The sequence below is a fragment of the Clarias gariepinus genome, chromosome 10 (genome assembly GCF_024256425.1).
Source record: "Clarias gariepinus isolate MV-2021 ecotype Netherlands chromosome 10, CGAR_prim_01v2, whole genome shotgun sequence".
Taxonomy (NCBI): domain Eukaryota; kingdom Metazoa; phylum Chordata; class Actinopteri; order Siluriformes; family Clariidae; genus Clarias; species Clarias gariepinus.
In genome coordinates this window covers 372,846-397,354 of record NC_071109.1, presented here as the reverse complement: position 1 = coordinate 397,354, position 24,509 = coordinate 372,846, and positions in this window count along the sequence as shown.

Genomic DNA, 24,509 nt, shown 5'->3' with positions numbered 1-24,509 from the left:
TGATAAGCTATTATTTCCTTTTAAGCTGTGTAGACTTTTTATCTTCCCTGGAGGGAAAAGCTTTTCAGGCAGCAGGTCAGGTTGGCGCATTGCACACCATGGCGGTTTTGCACGTCTACCAGGCTGACCTGCTGAGAGACTTGAGTACTGGCGGGGCTCTGCAAGGTAAGGCGTATTGGATTTACGCCGGGCCACAGACTTGTCTCTTCGTGTAACAAAGCAGACGGCTTGTGCCATCGGCCGTTTTATGGCTGCTATGGTCTCCGCGGAGAGGCACTTGTGGTTGAATCTCAGGGGCATTAAGGAGAAGGATCGTGTATTCCTCCTAGATGCCCCATCTCGCCTCCCGGCCTACTTGGCGATGTCGTTAACTCGGTCGCCACTAGGTTCATGAGGCGAAGTTATATAACAAGCCTTCGGGAAATTCCTTCCCCGCCTTGCTCAAGAGTCGGGACTGTCGGCCACCCAGTCTCGACCGGGTCTGACTGTTGCGTGGCATGAAACACACAAGGAGAGTGTTTTTGAGCTGGGCACCCCCTCGCAAGATTGGGGTGCGTCACGCAATCCGCCTCAAAAGAGGTCAGACTGGCATATTGTCTTCACAAAGAAGCCCTGAGGTTCATGTGCCCAGGACCGTGGGGGGTGGCCCCCCAATGGGGAGAGGCACGCAGAATTCCTTTTAAAGAATGAAGTGTTCTCCCTGGCACCCCCAGGAGATCGGTGTTCTTGCTCCGCCACCACTGGTGTTTCGGGCAACTCCAGTCTCCAATAAAATGTTAGTTCTTCGGGTTATTCCTGCCGTGTTTCAGGAACCGAACATCTAACATCCCCCCCGTTTAACCAAGCCGCTGAGCTTTGCCCCTTTCTGAGAAACTGGCAGCGTGGAAGCTACTGCCAAGTATATCTCCTTGGGTACTAAGCACTGTACAAAGAAACTACAGGATTCAGTTCTCACATCACCCTCCGCGTTTCAATGGCGTGGTCTCCACTTCCATGAAACCGGAAAGTGCAAGAGGAACGGGGGGCTGCGTCCAATTTTTTAGACTTTGTGGGTTTTACCGCTATCTAAAAATAAATCAATGGAAATATTGCCACAACACAGGAGGTTCCTGAGGTTCGCTTTCGGGGGCGAAGCTTACCAGTATCGGGTCCTTCCATTTGGTCTAGCTTTTTTACCCGCACATACATAAAATACATGGATGTACTTCTGGCTCTTACGACTCCAGAGCATTCGTATTGAATTACATGACTGGCTGGCCCAGTCTCAGTAGCTAGCGCTTTGACATCAGCATGTCGTTCTAGCTAATCTTTGTTTCCTAGGATTGAGATCCAATGGCATGAAAGCATGCTCTTTCCTGTTTAGAGGACAACATTTTTTTTTGGGTGTCACATGGAATTTGAGCGTAAGCGGGCGCAGCTGTCTCCCGCTCGTGTCAAATCCATTCTCAACACCGTCAAGGAAATCAAGCTAGACCAGAAAGTGACCTTCACTTTCAGAGATCTTAGCTCTCATGGCAGCTGTATCCACGGTGACACCTTTGGACCTTCTGCACATGAGAGCATTTCAGTTGTGGCTAAGAACCAGGGGATTTTACTCTAGGGCCAATCCCCAATAAGGGTTACGCGCCAGGTGCTTCGTACCCTTCCTATGTGGTTCAGACCCCGGTTTCTGACTCTGGGTCCCACTCTAAGTTCGTCTTGTCGTCGCAGATGCTAACGACAGACGCTTCCCTTATGGGCTGGGGTGCGGTCATAAATGACCGTCCAGCCCAAGGGAGCTGGAGAGGCCATCGTTTTGCGCGGCACATAAATTGCCTCAAAATCATGGCTCTATTTCAGGCCCTAAAGCACTTCCTCCAGCAGTTGAGACTACCATGTCCTAGTGCGGGTGAACAACACATGGCAGTCTCATATATTAATCGCTAGGGCGGACTGTGCTCGCGCCGCTAAATAGCTAGCGCACCAGATTCCTGTCCCTCAGGGCGATTTACATTCTGGGAAAATTTCATGTAGCGTAGGTGGACCTCTTTGCCTCGCAAGATCAGCAAATGTCCCCTTCCCTACTCTCTGACTCTAAGTCAAGCTGGTCTTCCAGCCAGCGTAATTAAGACTATTCTAAGATGGTCTTTCTAAATGGTGTTACCTCTCTAAGAGGATCGGACAGCTATTGCCCTCTCCTATGAGGCGCGTGGTCTCACTTCGCCTCTAGGAATTAGGACTTATTCACCCAGGGGAATCGCCTCATCAATTGCACTAGCAAGAGGTATTCCCTTGCAGCAAGTATGTGACGCGGAGGGTTGGTCCTCTCCGCACACATTTGCCAACATGCATCCTATTGTTTTGAAGCCTTCTGTCCTTCGCCTTTACAGCTTCGGAGCAGGAGAGACTTCACTTACTGTGTCCAGTACATGCTCTTCAGATTTACGTCCACCGCATTAGCCAGTGGCGTAAGTCAGAGCAGCTTTTACATGTTTTGAAGCCGCAAGCTGCGTGAGAGATGCTATTGCCCTCTCCTATGAGGCGCGTGGGTTCACTTCGCCTCTAGGAATCAGGGTTCATTTAACCAGGGGAATCGCCTCATCAATTGCACTAGCAAGAGGTATTTCTTTGAAGCAAGTCTGTGATGCGGAGGGTTGGTCCTCTCCGCGCACATTTGCCAATATGCATCCTATTGTTTTAAAGCCTTCTGTCCTCCGCCTTTACAGCTTCGGAGTAGGAGAGACTTCACTTACTGTGTCCAGTACATGCTCTTCAGATTTACGTCCACCGCATTAGCCAGTGGCGTAAGTCAGAGCAACTTTTACATGTTCTGAAGCCGCAAGCGGCGTGAGAGATGCTATTGCCCTCTCCTATGAGGCGCGTGGGCTCACTTCGCCTCTAGGAATCAGGGTTCATTCAACCAGGGGAATCGCCTCATCAATTGCACTAGCAAGAGGTATTCCCTTGCAGCAAGTCTGTGACGCGGAGGGTTGGTCCTCGCGGCACACATTTGCCAATATGCATCCTATTGTTTTGAAGCCTTCTGTCCTCCGCCTTTACAGCTTCGGAGCAGGAAAGACCTCACTTACTTTGTCCAGTACGTGCTCTTTAGATTTACGTCCACCGCATCAGCTAGTGGCGTAAGTCAAAGCAGCTTTTACATGGTCTGGGGCTGCAACAGGGGTGGCCCCCACTACACTGGGCTATTGCCCTCTCCTATGAGGCGCGTGGGCTTACTTCGCCTCTAGGAATCAGGGCTCATTCAACCAGGAGGATCGCCCCATCTATTGCACTAGCAAGAGGTATTCTCCTGCAGCATTTATTACATTTATAGTTTGGATGTTTATGCTACTCTGGGCCCACGAGTCCTTGAGTCAGCTACCCAGACATAGTTCTGAAACCTTCTCGGCCTTGTGCGCACACGCTACACAACCTTGGAGTCCAGACACTTGCAGTGCGGCGGCGTTGGCACTCTCGTTCCCATAGCGTTGAACGCAGCATCGAGTGTAGCTTTTGAAAGGGAACGTCTCAGGTTACTTTGCTGTAACCCTGTTCCCTGAAAAGGCGGGAACGAGATGCTGCGTCCCAATGCCGCACTGTCTATGTGACTGGACGTTCGTTCAGACAATCAATCTGAGGAATGTTTCCGGTTCACTCCTATTTATAACCTGCAGGTGCTTCCTATCAGATGACGTCACCTGACCGAGGTTATAAAAGCCAAAAATTTGGCGTGTTTGGTACACACATGCTTCACAACCGGCAACATGACAAGATGTTCCCATAGCGTTTTCACGCAGCATCTCGTTCCCGCCTTTTCAGGGAACAGGGTTACAGCAAAGTAACCCGAGATGGTTACTTTGCTTTAACCCTGTTCACTGAAAAAGCCGTAATGAGATGCTGTGTGAAAATGCTATGGAAACGTCTTTGTTCCACCGGTTGTAAAGCATGTGTGTGTCACACACGCCAAAACTTCGGCTTATATAACCTCGATCAAGTGACGTCAATAGGACTGAACCGGAAACATCCTCGGGTCAATTTGTGTCTGAAAGGACGTCCAGTCACGCCCGCAGTGCAGCATTAAAGCGCAGCATCTCGTTCCCGCTTTTTCAGCGAAAAGGGTTACAGCAAAGTATCCCGAGACATTCCCTTTCAAAAGCTACACTCGATGGTGCGTGAATGGTGCATAGGGCAGTGGTGGCTCAGTTGGTTAAGGCTGCGGGTTACTGGGTTACTGATCGGAAGGTCGGGGGTTCGAGCCCCAGCATCGCCAAGCTGCCACTGTTGAGCCCTTGAGCAAGGCCCTTAACCCTTTCTGCTCCAGGGGCGCTGCAAGCTGGCTGACCCTGCGCTCTGACCCCAGTTTCCTAATTGGGATATGCGAAAATTCCAATCCTGACCACCTTCTACAGAGGAACTATCGAGAGCATTCTGAGCGGCTGCATCACTGTCTGGTTTGGGAATTGTGCCATATCGGACCGCAAAACCCTACAGCGGATAGTGAGGACAGCAGAGAAGATCATCGGGGTCTCTCTCCCCCCTATTGAAGACATCTACACCACATGCTGCATCCGCAAAGCCACCAGCATTGTGGCTGATCGGACACACCCCTCTCACACACACTTTACACTCCTGCCATCTGGAAAAAGGTACCGAAGCATTCGGGCACACACATCCAGACTGTGCAACAGTTTTTTTCCACAAGCCATCCGTCTTCTCAACAAAAAGGGACTGGACTGATAAACACAAACACACACACACACACACACACACACACAAACACAAACAACATCACACAGCTTAACTCAACTACCTCAAAATATTGGGACTGGACTGACTAATCAACACAAGTGCAGACACACTGACCTACACCACCAAATTATCGTACACACCAACCTGTAAATGCTTCACTGTTTATCTCTTTTGCACAATGATCATTACTGGACTACTTTTTGCACTAATTCCTCAATTCTTGCTGCTGTTTTTAAAAAATGTTTGTTTACCCACTACCTCAACACCATATTTTATGTTCTGTTATGTCGTGGTTGCGCACTGTCACTTTGTTGTTGCTCTTGTTTGCACATTTGCACGTGCACTTTATGTTGTCTGTAAAAATAGTTATACTTAGCTAGTTAGTTTTTGTTAATTTATGTTGTAATTTATGTTAGGTCTCTCTGTCTTGTCTCTGCTAGCCAGCTAACTAGGCCTCTTGGTTAGCTAGTTTAGTGTCTATGTTAATTTATGTTATAAATTTATGTTGCATGTAGCACCTTGGTCCTGGAGGAACGTTGTTTCGTTTCACTGTGTACTAACTGTATATGGTTGTAATGACAATAAAGCCTACTTGAACTTGAACTTGAAAATGCTATGGGAACGAGATTACCAAAAAGTTTATGGAAATGAGTGTGCACACAGGGCCCCAAAGCGGTCTCAGACATAATTCTAGGATGCTGACCCGAGTTGCATGGACGTTCAAACTATAAAATCTGACAAATGTGTGCGGGGAGGACCAACCTGCCGCATCACACAATTGCTGCAAGGGGACAACTCTTGCCAGAGCAATTGATGAGGCAAGCCACCTGGTTAAATGGGCCCTAATTACTAGAGGTAAAGTCTGACCATGCACCTCGTAGGATAGGGCAATAGCACCTCTCACTAAATGTGACAGCGTTTGTCTAGTGGCAGCCGCCCCCCGGTTGCTGATCTGATTTATGCCACTAGCTAGTGCGGTGGATGTAAATCTGGAGAGCATGAACTGGACACAGTAAGCGAAGTTTTTTCTGCTCCGAAACTGTAAATAGCGGAGCTCAGAAGGCTTCGAAAACAACTAGGTGCATAGTCGAGAATGAAACTTTTGGAAGATAGTTCGGGTGAGAATGCAGAATAGCTCTGACTAGCCCAGGGGTAAAGTCTAAGCAAGATGGGGAGGCTGACAAATCTCCAATTCTCTTTAGAGAAGTGATGGCCATAATCTTCAGGGTCAGAAGCCTGACAGGCGCTGGTTCAAAAGGTGTTAACCAACCTCTCTAGCACAACAGCTAGATCCCAAGAAGGGACTGTCGCTTTAGTAGGCGGCCTCAACAAATGGAATAAAGCGGGCAACTAAAGGGTGCTTTCCCACAGAAACCCCATCAGTCAGAACATGACAAGCCGAAATAGCGGCTATGTTCTGAAAGTACTAGGGCAAAAACCCAAAGTAAATTTATCTTGTAGAAACTCCAGCACTAAAACAATTTGGCAGTGGACTGGGTCTACATGTTTTACTATGGACCAATTTTCAAATACACTCTATTTGGGGGCATAAATTTTTCTAGTGGAGGGAGCCCTAGCACATAGTATAGTTTAATCACACTGGCTGGAAGACCAGCCTCTCTTAATCAGTTCCCCTCAGGGGCAAACATGATGGTTAAAGAGCACGGACCAGGGATACAATATTGTCCCCTGCGCCTAAGACAGAAGATCCCTTCTCACTGGAATCACGCACGGTGAGCCATTGAGGAGCGATATTAGATTTGAGAACCACACTCTGGTCGGCCAGCGGGGCGCCATCAATAGGAGGCGCAAGCCCTGTTGACGGACCTTTGCTATGACACCCGGGAGCAGAGCTATCAGAGGAAATGCATAGAGACGTTGTCTGGGCCATGTATGGGCCATTGTGTCCAGACCCAGGAGAGCTGAAGGACTCAGAGAGTAGTTAAGGAGACATTGTGCTGTTTCTTGCGGGGCAAAGAGGTCCACCTCTGCTACATAAAATCTTACCCAGATTTGATTGAATACTTCGGGGTGGAGTGTCCATTCCCCATGTGTCACAGTTTGTCTGTATAGTAAATCTGCTCCCACATTCGTATGCCCCGGAATGTAAATCGCCCTGAGGGACAGGAACTTGTCCTGTGCCCAAAGCAGATCCTGGTGCGCTAGCCTGTTCAAGCGGCGCGAGCACAGTCCGCCTGGTGATTTATGTACGAGACCACCGTAGTGTTGTCCACCCGTGCTAGGACATGCTAGCCTTTCAACTGCTGGAGGAAATATTTCATGGCCAGAATTAGAGCTATCATTTTGAGGCCATTAAAGACCACACCCCAGCCTGTAAGCAAAGTGTTTGTCGTTAGCATCTTGAGACGACAACTCAAATTCAAAATTAAAATTTTATTTGTCACGTACACAGTCATACATAGTACGATATTCAGTGAAATGCTTTTTCGACTACCAGTGACCTTAAAATAAAAGCTTAAACATAAGAAATAAATATGAATAAAAGGTAATACGGTAGAAAATAAAGTTAACTGGTAAAAGATACTGTACAAGTAAAAATAAAGATATATTGCAGTAAAAGGAATATTGCGGAAAAATGAAATTAACTAGTAAAATATACTGTGCTAAGTAAAATAAAATAAAAATATACTGTACAAAAAAGAACAAATCAATATAATATGGAAATATAAAAAAAAAATAGAAATTTGTCCATATAAGTAATGTAATAATGGCTAAGGTGTGCAAATATGCTAAAGTGACTCTTAAAATGAGCACTCTGACCATGCCAGGTCCTGTGTGATGTGAACACTAAGGTACCGAAAGCTGTCCACTCTCTCCACTGGGCTCCTGTTGATGATGGGGGTCTGGTAGTTCCTCTCCTGCTTTGTACAAAAGTCCACAATCAGCTCCTTTGTCTTGCTGACATTCAGGAGGAGATTGTTCCTCTGGCACCATTTCCAATCTCCTCTAGGTAGGCCGACTTATCGTTGTTGGTGATCAGGCCCACCACGACAGTGTCGTCAGCAAACTTGATGACGGCGGTGGAGTTGGTAGTGGCCACGCAGTCAAATGTGTACAAAGAGTACAGCAGGGGGCTCAGAACACAGCCCTGGGGTGCTCCAGTGCTAAGAGTGAGGGAGGCTGAGACATGACTGCCCATCCTTACTGCCTGTGGTCTGCCAGTTAGAAAGTTGGAGATCCACTGGCACATAGATGAGCTGAGTCCCAGCTGTAGTTGATGAAGAGCATTTTCACATAATTCCCTTTCCTAGTGTCCAGGTAAGTGAGTGATGTGTGGAGGAGGTGGGAGATGGCATCATTAGTAGAACGGTTTGGGCGGTATGCAAACTGTAGTGGGTCGAGTGTGTCCGGTAGTGAAGAAATGATGAAGTCTCTGACTTTATCACTACTGAGGTGAGGGCTACAGAGCGATAGTCATTAAGAGAAGCAGGTTGAGGTTTCTTTGGGACAGGAACAATAATGGACTCTTTGAAGCATGTGGGGATCACCGACTGAGATAAAGAGAGGTTGAATATCTCAGTGAACATAGGTGCTAGGTGGTCTGCGCAGGCTCTGAGAATATGACCTGAGATGCCGTCTGGTCCTGGTCATTAGCATTGCTAGCGTCTTTAGCTGCAGCCTCAAAGCGAGCATAGAAAGTGTTCAGCTCGTCTGCCAGAGACGCGCCCGCGTTCGTCATACCGGTTGTTGGTGCTTTATAGTCCGTAATTGTCCTTAATCCCTGCCACAGGCTCCTAGAGTCACTCTGTTGGAGTTGTGACTCTAGTTTTCTCCCGTAGCGCTGCTTCGACTGTTTCACCACCTTCCGGACGTTGTATAGGGTTAGGGTTAGGCGTTTGAGGTTGGCACTGTTAAAGTCCTCCGCCACAATAAGCGCAGCGTCCCGATGCTGTGTTTGGTGCTGTGTGAGTGCCTCATGCAGCTCGCATAAGGCAGTGTCCGTGTCCGCTTGTGGTGGAATATAAACCGCGCTGATTATGACCGATGTGAACTCCCGAGGTAGATAAAAAGGACGACACATGATGGACAATAGTTCCAGATTTGGTGTGCAGGAGTGTGTGAGAGGAACAACGTTCGCACTGTTGCACCAGCTGCTGTTCACCATTAAACACACGCCGCCTCCCCTTGACTTCCCCGAGTCCCGTGTCCTGTCCATGCGGTGAACTGAGAAGAACTCGGCCGGCTGGATGGCGTAGTCCGGCACCACTGGGTTTAGCCATGTCTCGGTGAAGCAGAGGAGATTGCAGTCCCGAATGTCTTTCTGGAACTTTACCCCGGCCCTGAGGTCATCAAGCTTGTTCTCCAGTGACACAGACCTAGAGTGGGAGCCAAAGTCAAAAACCGGGGTCTGAACCAGATAGAAAGGGTACGAAACCTGCCCTAGCTTGATCTCCTTTAGGGTATTGAGAATGGATTCAACACGTGCAGGAGACAGCTGCGATCGATTCCCATGTGACATCCAAATATTTTATACTTTGAGCAGGAAAGAGATCGCTTTTCGTGGCATTGTGTCTCAATTCTAGCAGGTCGAGATGAGCTAAGACGACATCTCGATGCCGAAGCTCCTGAGATAATCAGCCAGTTGTCTATGTAATTCAAGATACGGATGCCCTAGAGTCATAAAGGAGCCAGAACTGCACCCATGCATTTTGTGTATGTGCGGGGTGAGATAGCTAGACCAAATGGAAAGACCCGATACTGGTAAGCTTCGCCCCCGAAAGCGAACCTCAGGAACTTTCTGTGTTGTGGCAATATTTCTATATGAAAGTATGCGTCCTTCAGTTCGATTGTCACAAATCAATCTACTGGTTGGATTTGAGAAACAATAATTTTTTCTGTCAACATTTTTAACTTGCATTTTTTGAGATAGCGGTTCACCCAGCGAAGATCCAAAATTGGACACAACCCTCCATCTTTCTTGGGAACCATAACTGTAATAACCTGACTTTCTGTCTGGGAGGGGAACATGTTCTATGGCTCCTTTCGCCAGCAAAGTCTGTAATTCCTGAATTAACAGAGGTGCTCATTCCGGTTTCACGGAAGTGGGGACCCACGGCGTTGAAACTCGGAGCCGTTGAACCCTGTAGCGTAATTTTGAGCGCTTGGGGAACTCCTGCTCCTGCAGGCCAATCAAGGTGTAAGGGTTCGACTGCACGTTACCACCTCTAATAACTCCTGATACGCTCGCTCATCACTAGAGGAGCACTCTAAAGTGATAGTTTCCATGGAAGAAAGGCCAATGCGTGCTTGAGAAGTGAATGGTAAAGGCTCATGATCCGGAGAGAGAGCGAGAGAAGGGGAGAATTCCGTCTCATGTGCTTCCACCAGATTAGCACGCAAACCCCAGGAATGTGCTGCGGCTCGCGGTTTCATTTTAAAGAAGCCAAGCCGAGTGCAAAGGACTTTAATAGGGAGGAGATTGCAATGCTCACATCTTCCCTGAAGCCCGAGGATAGCGAGAGATGTCAAAGAGACGTTCCCATAGCGTTTTCACACAGCATCGAGTGTAGCCTTTGAAAGGGAACAGTTTTACACACACACACCTCATGTTGCAGTACATCCCTCCTTTACCTCCACCTCATTGTACACTGATCACATACAGATGCTAGCTGATTAGCAAACTACTAACATAAACATTGACCGCAGAGAGTAAAGTTTGTGTGTATCGCTCTGTGTGTGTGTGTGTGTGTGTGTAAAAGTGGACTTGGAAGTCATTTTCTTGATTGCACTTTGCAGCGAAACTGAATACTAATGTGCTCATTAAAGTCTAATCACACACACACACACAGGAGTTTGATTCTCTTCTCGTGCTGTAATTAAGAATGATGCACAATAAGAGAGAAATGAGAGAAAGATGACAACTTTCTCCATCAGGCTAAATTGTCTTCTGATTGGTTGATTTTTGGGTCCACCCCATTATCTGAGAACACACCTAAATTTGATCCTGAGTGTAAGTGAGTGCATGTTCTCCAGTCATGGTAAGTTCATACACACACACACACACAACCCTGAAGGGCTTTACTGATAAACACTAGAGCAAAAAAATATAACACAGCGGTACCTTGGCATATGCATTTAATCTTCAGAAGGTGAATTTCGTATTCTGAAACACATTGCCCCAGAGGAAATAATGTAAATGCAGATAATCCGTTCTAGCCACTCAAAGACATTGCCAATGTTACCGATTTTTATTATAATCATATTTTTGCATATAAAAACAATCGAAACATTTAGAAAAGACATGTATATGAAATAAATAGACATTAAACTTGTCAGACATCCCATCCTGGATGGCAGCTCATGAGCTGGCACCCCTGACCCATCCCCACCCCCCAGGTCAAGACCTTGTGATCTCCCTTGGTAACTCTGAAAAATCATCTGTCATTTTCCCCACACATCGCTAACCTTGCTCGCTTCTGGCGATTTCTTCTTTTATCAGAAGAATCTGCCCATTTCTCTCCACACAGACTCAGGTGCTTGTTTAGTCCATTGTTACTTCAAGACTGGACTACTGCAATTCCCTTTTGGCAGGTCTGCCTCTGTCCACCATTCGTCCTCTGCAGCTGATCCAGAACGCATCTGCACGTCTCGTCATCAACCTTCCTAAGTTCTCCCACACCACCCCACGTATCCGCTCCCTCCACTGGCTTTCTGTAGCTGCTGCATCAAATTTAAAACCTTGACGCTCGCCCACAAAGCTAAAACGGTCCAGCACCCTCATTTAACCTTAATTTATGATTTATATACCAAGGTACCGCTAAAACTATTAAATCAAAATAGTTTATTCTACTTTTACACACTGCGTTACAGGCTGTGTCACACAGCCAGACTGTGTAATCAGTCAGACTGTGGTTTCAGATGTCCGATTCACATCTGAGTGCTGAAGGGTTAACAGGAACACTCCTGTACACACTTCAGAGTGTCCAACTAATCCCAGGCTTTAGGCCTGTACACTCACTCTGTACACTCACTCTGTCCGTGTGCGTGTGTGTGTGTGTGTGTGTAAGTGACTGTGTGTGTGAGTGCATACACTGCAGGCCTGTAGAGAGAGACGTCTCTCTCACTGTGAGGTTAATCATTCTGCACCTGCTTCTCCACACGACCCTGTCCTCCTAAACACACTGTTCACTTAATCACTCACAGAGAGAGAGAGAGAGAGAGAGAGAGAGAGAGAAAGAGAAAATAAACATGTACTTGGTCTGTCTATGTTAAATAAATTATAAAATTATCTCTCTCTCTCACAAATACTCACACACACACACACACAGTTTGCAGGATAACCATCTTCGAAAAGGTTTTGTGTGTGTGTTCGAGGCCTTGGGGTGATGAAGCTCTTGTCCCTTCTAACTTAATCTCATGCTGCATTATGTGTGTGTGTGCTTGTGTGTGTGTGTGTGTAATATGCACACGCGCACACACACACACACACACACAAGATGACATGAAGCACTGGGGCTAATGTCCTTATGGCCCGAGTGGAAACACAGACACACTGGCCTGCAGCACACGCGCGCGCACACACACACACACACACACACACACACACACACACAAACACACGCACGCACACACACACACTCATCTGAGGGAAAATTTAGCAATAAGTGAATTTTGAAGCTGTAAAAATGTCATTTGAACAGATACCTGTATTAGCAGAGCAGCGGCGTCAGTGTGTTCACTTGCTAGAACTGTATATCCTGTACTGACGGGCTCTAGATCAGCACACACACACACACACACACACACACCGGCAGCAAAGCAGAAAATATTAAACGCAGAATATCATATATTTTACACATTTTCACTAAATCTAACGCACAACACAAGCTAACATTCAGCACCATAAGTCTAACACACGCGTGTGTGTAAATGTTCATTGCTAAGCCCCTCCCCCTGTCTATCAAAGATGAAACACATCAGAATAACGTTACATGTACAACTTGTGTCAGATTAATTGCCATTAAATGACTTAAACAAATACAGTACATTCACCTTATACATAGTGTGATTGATCATACAGAACCTCTGGACCTGTCTGACTCGTCCTGGTGTCCCTCTTCTGGAGAGCTGGAGATCTCGTCACATGGAGGCCCCGTGTGGTCTGTCTGGGATGCGTTTGGTGACTGGGGACGGAGGTTGGGCATCAGGACGAGTCAGACAGGTCCAGAGGGCAGATGGGGTCTGGATCACTCGCAGCCCAGGAACAACATGTGTAGGGAAAGAGAGAGAGGGGAAGAGAAGGAGAGATAAGGAGAATTTCTTTCTATTACCATCTCAGGGAGTTTTTCCCTCAGCACTGTCGCTCTCGGTTGGTTCATCAGGGACGATCTGATCATTCTGGTTCACACACACTCACATCTTATACAAACTTCTGTAATTTTCATTTAATTTAAATTTTGTAAAACTGCTTTGCGACAATGATAATTGTTAAAAACGCGATACAAATAAAATTTAATTGACTTAAACAGAACATTTTAGATACTCGTTTGTACATTATTTTTTTGTTGTTGATAAAATTAAATGCCACCCAAAGGTTACAATAAAAGCACATTTGGTTTTGGTATAGAGGTGAGACCAGAGCCAATTCCTTTTTACACTAATAATTCTTTTGCACACAGAGGAGCAGATGAGATTATTTATTTACTTGCTCATTATTTCACACCCCCAACCACAAACACACACACAGAGCAGAGATTACACAAAAGTATCTATTCAATTCAATTCAAATTTTATTTGTATAGCATTTTAACAATTGTCATTGTCGCAAAGCAGCTTTACACATTTAAAAGAATTATTTAAGTGTGTATGTTTAAATGAAAGATGCAGGTGTCTCTGTCAAATGAATTATTTATAGATTTTAGATTTAAGTCCAAATATCTGACGTCATCATTACCCTTGTCATGGCAACACATTGAAAACTTACACTTGAAACATTAAGGCTGCATCACATACTAAGATTCAGAACCAGAAACACTATTACATAAATTAAACAATAATATGTTCTCAGAAACTTTAAAAGTTTTAAATAAATCACACTGAAGCTTAAACACTTCCTTAACCCCCACTTCACTTCTGCTCTAGATCACAAGTGCGTACTTTTAAGTGACAGATGACGACTACTGCTGTCCTGAGATTAAATTTTTTTTAAACGGAAACTTAACAATTTCACTTTGTATTCTATCTATCTATCTATCTATCTATCTATCTATCTATCTATCTTCTCTCACTTTCTATTTTCTCTCTCAGCCCCCGTCTCTCTCTCTCTTTCTTCATCTGTCAATCTCTCTCCTCCATCATGCAGAACAGCTCATTCTTTTCTTTTTTTCATGCATCAGCTTATTCTCTGCTTTCATTTCACGCCACGTGAGCCGAACTCTTTCATTCTGTGAGCATCCAAACATGGGCCTCGAGGGGACGCGGCACAGTCGAATAAAGCTGATCAGCAACCGAGTTCAAAAAGTGCCAATAAAGTGCCAGCTCAGAGATTATACAAAAAAACACAACATGGCAGAAAGAAAAAAGACAAATGGAGAGAAGTGCATATTTACAGACACATAGAGAGAGAGAGAGAGAGAGAGATAAGGGTTAGTTACAGTGCAGCACACAGAAAGGAGTTTTAGGTTTAGGGTTAATCCTTAGATTAAGATCCCACAACACACTTGTCGTTAGCGACTGCTCAGACTCCTTACAGGAAGCAAAGACCTTTAGCTACAGCATAATGAGACAAAGGCGAAGTGCTTTTATACTGCAGGAGGACTTTAACTTTTCTCTCTGGCTGGAGACGTCCTGCACATCTACAGTTCTGTAACTGGACTTTTGTGAGATGGAAGAGTATGAAAGAAGTAAAAGGATATTAAAGAAGGTGGAGAGACAGGTTGTTAAAGTCTACAGTGTGTGTGTGTGTATGTGTGTGTGTGAGAGAGAGAGATAGCAGTTGGATATGCCTGTAATTAAAATAGTGCACCCAACGCAAAATCATATATGTTTTGAAAAGGCTCATATGTTCTGGTTCTTAGAGACAACTGAGCTTGTTAACAGGCAGCATTAGACTTCAACATCTTCTGAGATAAAAGAATGCTATCCTGGTAATATTATCTACATTAGATTCAAATGAAAGATTGGAATCCATAATCACTTCGAGGTCTTTTACCGTTATACAGTGGTGTGAAAAACTATCATCAAACACATTTAACTATTAGTCAAGGATAAAGCAAGTAAACACAAAAAGCAGTTTTAAAATTATGGTTTTTATTATTTAGGGAGAAAAAAAATCCAAACCTACATGGCCCTGTGTGAAAAAGTAATTGCCCCCTGAACCTAATAACTGGTTGGGCCACCCTTAGCAGCAATAACTGCAATCAAGCATTTGCGGTAACTTGCAACGAGTCTTTTACAGTGCTCTGGAGGAATTTTGGCCCACTCATCTTTGCAGATTTGTTATAATTCAGCTTTATTTGAGGGTTTTCTAGCATGAACCGCCTTTTTAAGGTCATGCCACAACATCTCAATAGGATTCAGGTCAGGACTTTGACTAGGCCACTCCGAAGTCTTTATTTTGTTTTTCTTCAGCCATTCAGAGGTGGATTTGCTGGTGTGTTTTGGGTCATTGTCCTGCTGCAGCACCCAAGATCGCTTCAGCTTGAGTTGACGAACAGATGGCCGGACATTCTCCTTCAGGATTTTTTGGTAGACAGTAGAATTCATGGTTCCATCTATCACAGCAAGCCTTCCAGGTCCTGAAGCAGCAAAACAACCCCAGACCATCACACTACCACCACCATATTTTACTGTTGGTATGATGTTCTTTTTCTGAAATGCTGTGTTACTTTTACGCCAGATGTAACGGGACACGCACCTTCCAAAAAGTTCAACTTTTGTCTCGTCGGTCCACAAGGTATTTTCCCAAAAGTCTTGGCAATCATTGAGATGTTTTTTAGCAAAATTGAGACGAGCCTTAATGTTCTTTTTGCTTAAAAGTGGTTTGCGCCTTGGAAATCTGCCATGCAGGCCGTTTTTGCCCAGTCTCTTTCTTATGGTGCAGACTGTGAACACTGACCTTAATTGAGGCAAGTGAGGCCTGCAGTTCTTTAGATGTTGTCCTGGGGTCTTTTGTGGCCTCTCGGATGAGTTGTCTCTGCGCTCTTGGGGTAATTTTGGTCGGCCAGCCACTCCTGGGAAGGTTCACCACTGTTCCATGTTTTTGCCATTTGTGGATAATGGCTCTCACTGTGGTTCGCTGGAGTCCCAAAGCTTTAGAAATTGCTTTATAACCTTTACCAGACTAATAGATCTCAATTACTTTTGTTCTCATTTGTTCCTGAATTTCTTTGGATCTTGGCATGATGTCTATCTTTTGAGGTGCTTTTGGTATACCTCTCTGTGTCAGGTAGCTCCTATTTAAGTGATTTCTTGATTGAAACAGGTGTGGCAGTAATCAGGCCTGGGGGTTACTACAGAAATTGAACTCAGGTGATCAACATAACAGTGGAAATTGAAACTGTGCTTATGAATTATGTTGGCCAGAGGAAGCATGTAAAGAGAAAAAGAAATCAGTGTGTCTAAAACCTTGTGAAACTCCAAACTTCATAATGTATACAGAATGACATGAACACACACATACATCAAAGGTTAACATAAACATAAACATACCTGCACACTGCAGGTTGTATTGTGTGGAAGAAGGGCAGATGATAAAGTGCATGGTGTGCTGACTGATAAGGGGTACTTCATCCTTAGCTTAAAGGACAAACCCCACCTCTGAGTATTCTCCTGCTCATCTCTCTGTCTCCTCTTATAAATGCCCAGTGTGTTCTCTTCCATATTTGCAATATTTACTCATCAAGACTTGTCTTTCACATTACGTGAATGAATGAGAGGAACCCAAGAGGAATGGTGAGGATACAGGGAGCAGAGGTAAAAAAGGTGCAGGACTTAAAGTACTTAGGGTCAACGGTCCAGGGCAACGGAGAGTGTGAAAAGGAGGTGAAGAGGCGGGTACAGGCAGGTTGAAATGGGTGGAGAAAAGTTTTAGGTGTGTTGTGCGATAAAAGAGTATCAGCGAGAATAAAAGGAAAGGTGTACAGGACAGTGGTGAGACCAGCGATGCTCTACGGCTTAGAGACAGTGACACTGAAGAAAAGACAGGAGGCAGAGTTGGAGGTAGAGAGCTGAAGATGTTGAGGTTCTACTTGGGAGTGACAAGGATGGATAGGATCAAGAATGAGTTCATCAGAGGGACAACCCATGTTGTCAGAGAGGCCAGATTGAGGTGGTTTGGACATGTTCAGAGGAGAGATGGTGAATATATCGGTAGAAAGATGCTGAGGTTTGAACTGCCAGGCTGGAGGTCCAGAGGAAGTCCAAAATGGAGATTTAAGGATGCAGTTAGAGAGGACATGAAGTTAGTTATTGTGAGAGAAGAGGATGCAGAGGATAGGGTTATATGGAGGCAGATGATTCATTGTGGCAACCCCTAAAAGGGAACAGCCGAAAGACAAAGAAGAAGACTTGTGCTTCCCACCATGCAACTTTTACTTAAAATAATCCTTCACAACCTCAACTTAATATAATATCACTTACTCACTCACTTACTTACTCACTCACTTAATGTCTATACCACCTTATTCTGTATGCAGTACAAAGTCATGGGAGGGCCTTGGGCCTGAATCACAAAGCTGGCTACACCATTGATGGGGTGCCAATCCCTCACAGGGCACATGCATACACACACTTACATACTAAGGGTGAGAACACCTATTTACTTAATCTGTATGTTTTTTGGATTGTGAGAGAATTCTGAAGTACCTGGAGGAAAACCACCAAGTACTGGAAGAACACACCAGGAGGAAGGGTACACCAAGGACTGGGTGCCAATTCATCACAGGGCATTTACAAACACACACACAGACAGATACACTATGTCCAATTTGGGAGCACCAATTAGCCTAATCAGCATGTCTTTAGACTGTAGGAGAAAACTGGAGTAGCAGGAGCAAACCCTTCGAACTCGGGGATAACATGCAAACTTCATGCACACAGATCCGAGGCAGGAATTGGACATGGAACTTGGAGGTCGCAGTGGTAACCACTACGCCACTGCAATCTGGAAATCAGAGCCCCATGCTGTACTCACTATACACATTTGACTGCATAGCTACTACGAACTCCACAACCATCAAGTTTGCTGACGACACCGCCGTGGTGGACCTGATCTCTGACAATGATGAGATGCCGTACCTGGAGGAAATTAGAAATTTGGAGAACTGGTCCCAGGGGAACAACCTTCTCCTGAATGTAAGCAAACCAAAAGGAGCTGATAGTGGACTTCAGTACAAAGCAGAAGAGGAACTACCAGACCCCAGTCATCAATGAGAGCCCAGTGGAGAGAGTGGACAGCTTCAGATACCTTGGTGTTCAATTCAATTTTATTTGTATAGCGCTTTTAATGATTTACATCATCACAAAGCGGCTTTACACAACCAAAAGAATTAAGTTTGTATGAAATGTGAATGTGTATAAATCAAAATTATATGATTGTCCCTAATGAGCAATCCTAGGACGATGGCGACAGTGGCAAGGAAAAACTCCCTGAGATGGTAATAGGAAGAAACCTTGAGAGGAACCAGACTCAACAGGAAACCCATCCTCATCTGGGTGAAAACAGATAGCAGGGATTGATGTGCATAATAATATGCGAGACTGGAAGTTCAGTATAAGAGGAGATGTGTAAGATCAAAGTCTAGTTTGTTCCTGGAGGCTCAGGTAGACTGTGAGAAATTCCAGTCCTGAACTATTGAGCGACTGAAGTCACAGGTCCTCAGAGAACAGCTGTCTGCATCAGTCGAGGACAGGACCACCTTCATGGAAAAGTGGAACCATCCCCAGTCACCACACGCATTCCAGGCAGACCACACGGGGCATCCATGTGATGAGATCTCCAACCAGAAGCAGGACTCCAGGATGAGTTAGAGAGGTCCAGCGGGCAGAGGGGGTCTGGATCACTGGCAGCTCAGGAGCGACATGTATAGCTCGACAGAGAGATAGGTAGAGGAAAAAGGAGAGACGGAGAGAGAGAAAGAGGATAGAGCAGAAAAGGAGAGAGCAAAAGAGATGGAGAAATAACAGTTAGGTATGGTAACAGTCGAACAATGTATAAGGGGAATGTATATTTAGTGCAGAGTGCAAGTAGGGACTCCGGCAGAACTAACTATGACAGCATAACTAAAAAGGGAGAGCCAGAAGGAAACACAACCAAACAGCAACCAATCACCTCACCGTCAACTAACCTGAGTGATCAATGAGAGTTGGGAAGACAGCATCTAAACATACCAGTTCACCTAATACTCTGCGTCCATGAGTCCCCCAGATCTGCTACTTTACCTAAGGCAAATCTATTTATAAAAATGCTTGGCTAAATAAATAGGTTTTTAGCCTGGACTTAAACACTGAGTCCCGACGGTGGTCACATCACGCAGGACCTGTCATGGACCTGTTACATCAAAACCATGGTGGAAAAAGGTCTAGGAGCATCTCTACCACCTCAATATCTTGAGAGACTTTAGATTGCCCTTTACTCCTGGACCATAGAGAGCATCCTGAGGAGAAACATTGTAATATGGTTTGGGTACAGCACCATGCAGGACAGATGCGATCAGCTAAGTGCATCATCTCCACTTAGCTCCCTGACCTGCACTCAATCTATGCCAAGAAGATCATCAGCCACCCCAACAATGGGCCGTTCTCTCTGCTGTGGTCAGGAAAGCACCTCTGCTCCCTAAAGACCAACACAGAGAGATTGAAGACAAGCTTCTTCCCAGATGAACTCTCAAACAGAACTCTACATAGGACTTGCTATGTTTTATTCACATGTGTTGGGGCACAGTACACATATATGTTGCACATTTCTGGTCTGTTTACACATAAATGAGGACAAAGTATTACATTTTAAAGATGGACAATACCACTGCTATTACCATTTCATTTCACACTCAATGACCACCCCATACTGCTGCTGTTTGCACATTGTATACATTGCACAATTTACATACTTTATTCATTTGATTAATACAGTTCATACTTTTTTTACATTTCAATATACAGTACTGTATTTCTATCATCTACTTAATTTTATTGTATCAAAATGATAACATATTTTATATTTTTTATTTTACAATCTTTTCTATTGCTATTTGCTTCTGCATTTCCTTTTGTAGGTCACAAACAGTTGTTATTCTCTTCCAGATGCGCTGAACAGCTTCTACGGTCGATTCAACATGCAGAACAACGTAATGGCGAGGAAGACCATCAGTAGGAGGGCCCCTCAATGGATCCGCAGTAGGCCACAGTCAGTACGGATCGGTGACAGCAACTCCAGTACCACTTCATTTAGCACAGGGCTGTGTGCTTATTCCCCTGCTGTTCAAACTGCTGACTCATGACTGTGTAGCGACACACAGTTCCAATCACATCAACAAGTTTTCTAATGATACGACAGTAATGGGTCTCATCAGAAAGAATTATGAGTCAGCTTCATCCAGAGAGGAAGTGCAGAGGCTAACAGACAAAATTTGAATTTGAATTTGCAAAGACAACAACCTGTCTCTGAACGTCGATAAGATAAAAGAAAAGTTTGTTCTTCAAGGAGGACACAGAGAAACCATTCTCCACTGAAAATCAATGGCTCCCCTGTGGAGATCATCAACTGCACCAAATACCTAGGTGTCCACCTGGTCCCCCAACACCAGCTCTCTACCCAATAAAAGCCCAACAACGTCTTTTCTTCCTTAAAAGGCTGAGGCCCACATTCGACCTCCGATCCTTACCACCTTCTATAGAGGAACTATCGAGAGCATCCAGACAAGCTGCATTACTGTCTGGTCTGATAATTGTGCCATTTTGGACCACAAGACCCTACAGCGGATAGTAAGGACAGCAGAGAAGATCATCGGGGTCTCTCTTCCCTTCATAACAGACATCCACACAACATGCTGCATCTGCAAAGCCACCAACATTGTGGCTGATCGGACACACCCCTCTCACACACTCTTCACCTCTTCTGCCATCTGGAAAAAGGTCCTCACATCCAGACTGTGTAACAGCTTCTACCCACATGCCATCCGTCTACCCAACAAGAAAGGACTAGACTGACACACACACACACACACAAATAAACATTCATCTCTATAAAATGGGACTGAACTGATAAACACACACACGCATACACACTGGTCTATAACCATCCAGGATCTGCTGCTACTCATAAGAAATGTTTTCTGTTTTATATCCATTATGCCATTAACCTGCAGGACCTTAACCCACTACCTCAGTACACCACAGTTTGTGTTTATCTTTTGTATAAAATTTTAGAATAGTTTTTAATCATTTATGGTGTAAATTTGGTTTGTCCTAGCTAGTCAGCTAGTTAGGTGTCCTAGTTAGCTAGTTAGTTTCTGTTCATTTATGTTACATGTATGTAGCACCTTGGTCTTGGAGGAACGCCATTTTGTTTCACTGTGTACTGAACTGTATATGGTTGAAATGACAATAAACTTCCTAACCTTTATTTCTATATTCTAAATTGTACAGGTCAGAATTAAGGCCCTTTGATCTAGCGTACTTAGTATAAGTGCACCATTACGGACAGTATTGGGTCAAATTGTTAAGACTACTGTATGGGTTACTGATGGGAAAGTTGTGGGTTCGAGCCAGGCTACCACTGTTGAGCCCTTTAGTAACCCCCTTAACACTATCTGTTCCAGAAACAGTGCATCCTGGCTGACTCTCCTCTCTGACCCCAGCTTCCTGACTGTGATATGTAAAAACATCTTTTTACTGTGCTGTAAGATACGTGTAACAAATAATTGACTCTTAATCTTTAACTACATAGTGAAATTTATTTTTAAGAAAAAAGTGACCGGGATGGGTTTACAACTCACAGAAATATGGCACTAGGTTAAACATGCATTTGATGGTTAAATAACAATATGAGACTGAAGTTTGTTTTAGTATATGTTTATTTAATTGCAAATTATGGGAAACTTGATCTGCACCATGTGTGTTTGTGAATATTGTTGTCAGGAAGTAAAGCCTCAGAGTGGGAGAGCTGCTATGATGCCGGGCGAAAAATCCACCGACAGGAAGATGAGAAACTCATGGCACGGCTACAGCAAGGCAGAAACTTAAAGGAAAGCTGCTGATGGACAGAAAACAAGATGGACATGTCTTCTCATGACCTTCAGCTTACTGTGGATTATTTTTCGAGATGTTGTACAGCGTGATGAGGAATAACCTTAAAAGACCACTGAAGTTACAAAGTTACAGACCACTGATCCAGTCTAAACCTGGATCAGAAAAAAGTCTCTCTGATCTGCTTTTGTGTGTGTGTGTGTGTGTGTGTGTGTGGATGTGATTGGTGTGATTGGAGAATAGTACAGAGGGTGAGATAGATTTAGGACCGTGTTAATTGACAGGGAAAAACAGACATTCAATTTATAGCTGTCAGTTCTGTACCACACTGTGAATTACACTGTGTGTGTGTGTCTTTTTCAGTGTTCAACTGAAATAAACTGAACTGAACTGAACAGTGTGTGTGTGTGTGTGTGTGTGTGTGTGTGTGTGTGTGTGTCTGTGTGTGTGTGTGTGTTAAACTTCAGTCTCTAAAGAGAGGACATTTGAGACATTGATGTAGTTCGAGCAGCATAGTAAAGGTAGCCATGAGAGACACAACCTGAGGGTTAGATATCCCACAATGCCGAGGGGCCCCTGAGGGGAGGGGCGGGAGGGGGGCCTGGGCTGGGCAGTCGTGGAGGGTTTCACCTATATCTGAGAGGGCAGGTGTACAGCAGGAGACTGAAGACACTCAAACCCTTGTTATCTAATCTCTCATCTCCTAATGAGTCGTCCCGGCTGTACCGCGAGTGTGGGCTTCTTTGTGCAGTGTGCCCTAATTACCTCTCGCTCACTTAGTAGGGAACAAGGGGCCGGCACTGAGGCCGAAACTCGACCCGACTGCAGAACAGACTGGCTGTTGTTTATACAAATGCGTTTGATCCAATCCTGTTTGCACTTAAGCTCCATCTTCAGGTTTCAATGGATTTGTGCAGGAACTGGTGCAGGGCCTCAGACACAGATCTAGACTCTGCAGATTTATAATGAAACAAGAGTGAGTACTGTTCTCCATAACCCCGCGTCTCTTTCTCACAAAGAACAATGAGCAAATCTAACCAGGAAATGGAATTTAGATTTATCCGGTTACGGAACAAGTGCAAAAGCATTAAACAGAATGTTGGAACATAAAACATCCTGTTTAGCACAAATGCAGAAAATGCAGCGAACTGAAAATGTGTTAAGTGTGTGAGGGTTGTCCCTTTAGCTTAGCACTGGAGCTATGTGGCTAATGTAACCAACAGGTAATGACTGTTTGTGTTATGCAACATTTTGACACACTCTGCTTATTTTATTATGAACTGAGTCTGAGTCCATCCCGGGTCTACACAGACACACACACACACACACACACACACACACACACACACACACACACACACACACACACACACACACACTGTGGCTCTGGACCCAACAGCACTCTGACCAGGATGAATTCCTGAAAATGAACAAAGAAAGTCTTACGATAAGGACAAACAAATGTCCAAGCAAAAACAAATATCTCTTCATTGTGTCCTGAAGAAAGTCAGAGCCGCCGCCAGTGAACACATGCTGTGAGTGAATGAGAATGTGTTAAACCGATGTGTACAGAAGTTTTAGAAGAAGAATTCATTTTCACCATAAATATGGTCTGCTTATAAATATATAGATCAACCCTCTTCCTTTCTGAGTGTGTGTGTGTGTGTGTGTGTGTGAGAGAGAAAAAGCGATTTGGCCAGCTACTCAACTTTTAATTAGCATGATTCTCTTGAGGATAATTAACTGTTACATAAGTAATTTAGTCTGTAATTTAATTGAACTTTGTTTTGTGAAACTAATTTGCCATTTCTTGTTCTGTTTACTTTGTTATTTATTTATTTATTTATTTATTTATTTAATTGGGCTGAATTCCTCACCAGACATCTCCTCCAGTAATTTTAGCACTACTCTGAAAATGATCATTCACATGGTTTCTCAGAGACGGTGATGGTGAAGAACCTGAAGCAGCAGCTCGGGGCGTTGTGCAGGAGAGGTCAGAGGTTGCTGTTATCAGAGTGCTTGGGAATAATTAACAAAGATTTGTTTTTGTATCCTAAATGATATTTACTTCATCAGGTTTCTAATCTCCATCACCTTCATCAATTTTCTTTAGCTCCATCAGCTCTCTATCTTTGTTAGCTCCATCCCTTCTGTGATTCACTGCATGCACTAAGGATCTGTAGTGCCTTCATTAGCTACACCGCCAACTCGGACAGAACTGTAAGGTACAGAACATTTTTTAAAGGTCACGAGGTCACAGGATCAGCAGGTCAGGTTAGAGAAATATTACACACTGCCGCTTTAAAATGTCTGAGCTACCTTGGGTTAAACACAGACCTGATCCTGTCATGATGCAGAAATTTCTTTCCCCACCAAGGAGGTTTAAACAGCTTGTGGAACAGAGCGCCTCCCACTGGTGAACCCCTCTCTCCGCGCTCTCCCTCGCTCCTTTCCTCCTTTGCTCTGCTACTAATGAGGACTCGGCTTATCGTGACTTTGGCTTGACAGAGTGTCACGGGGCTGTCAGGAGCTGACACAGGGGCGTGTCACTGTGACACACAGGTGAGGCAGGTGAC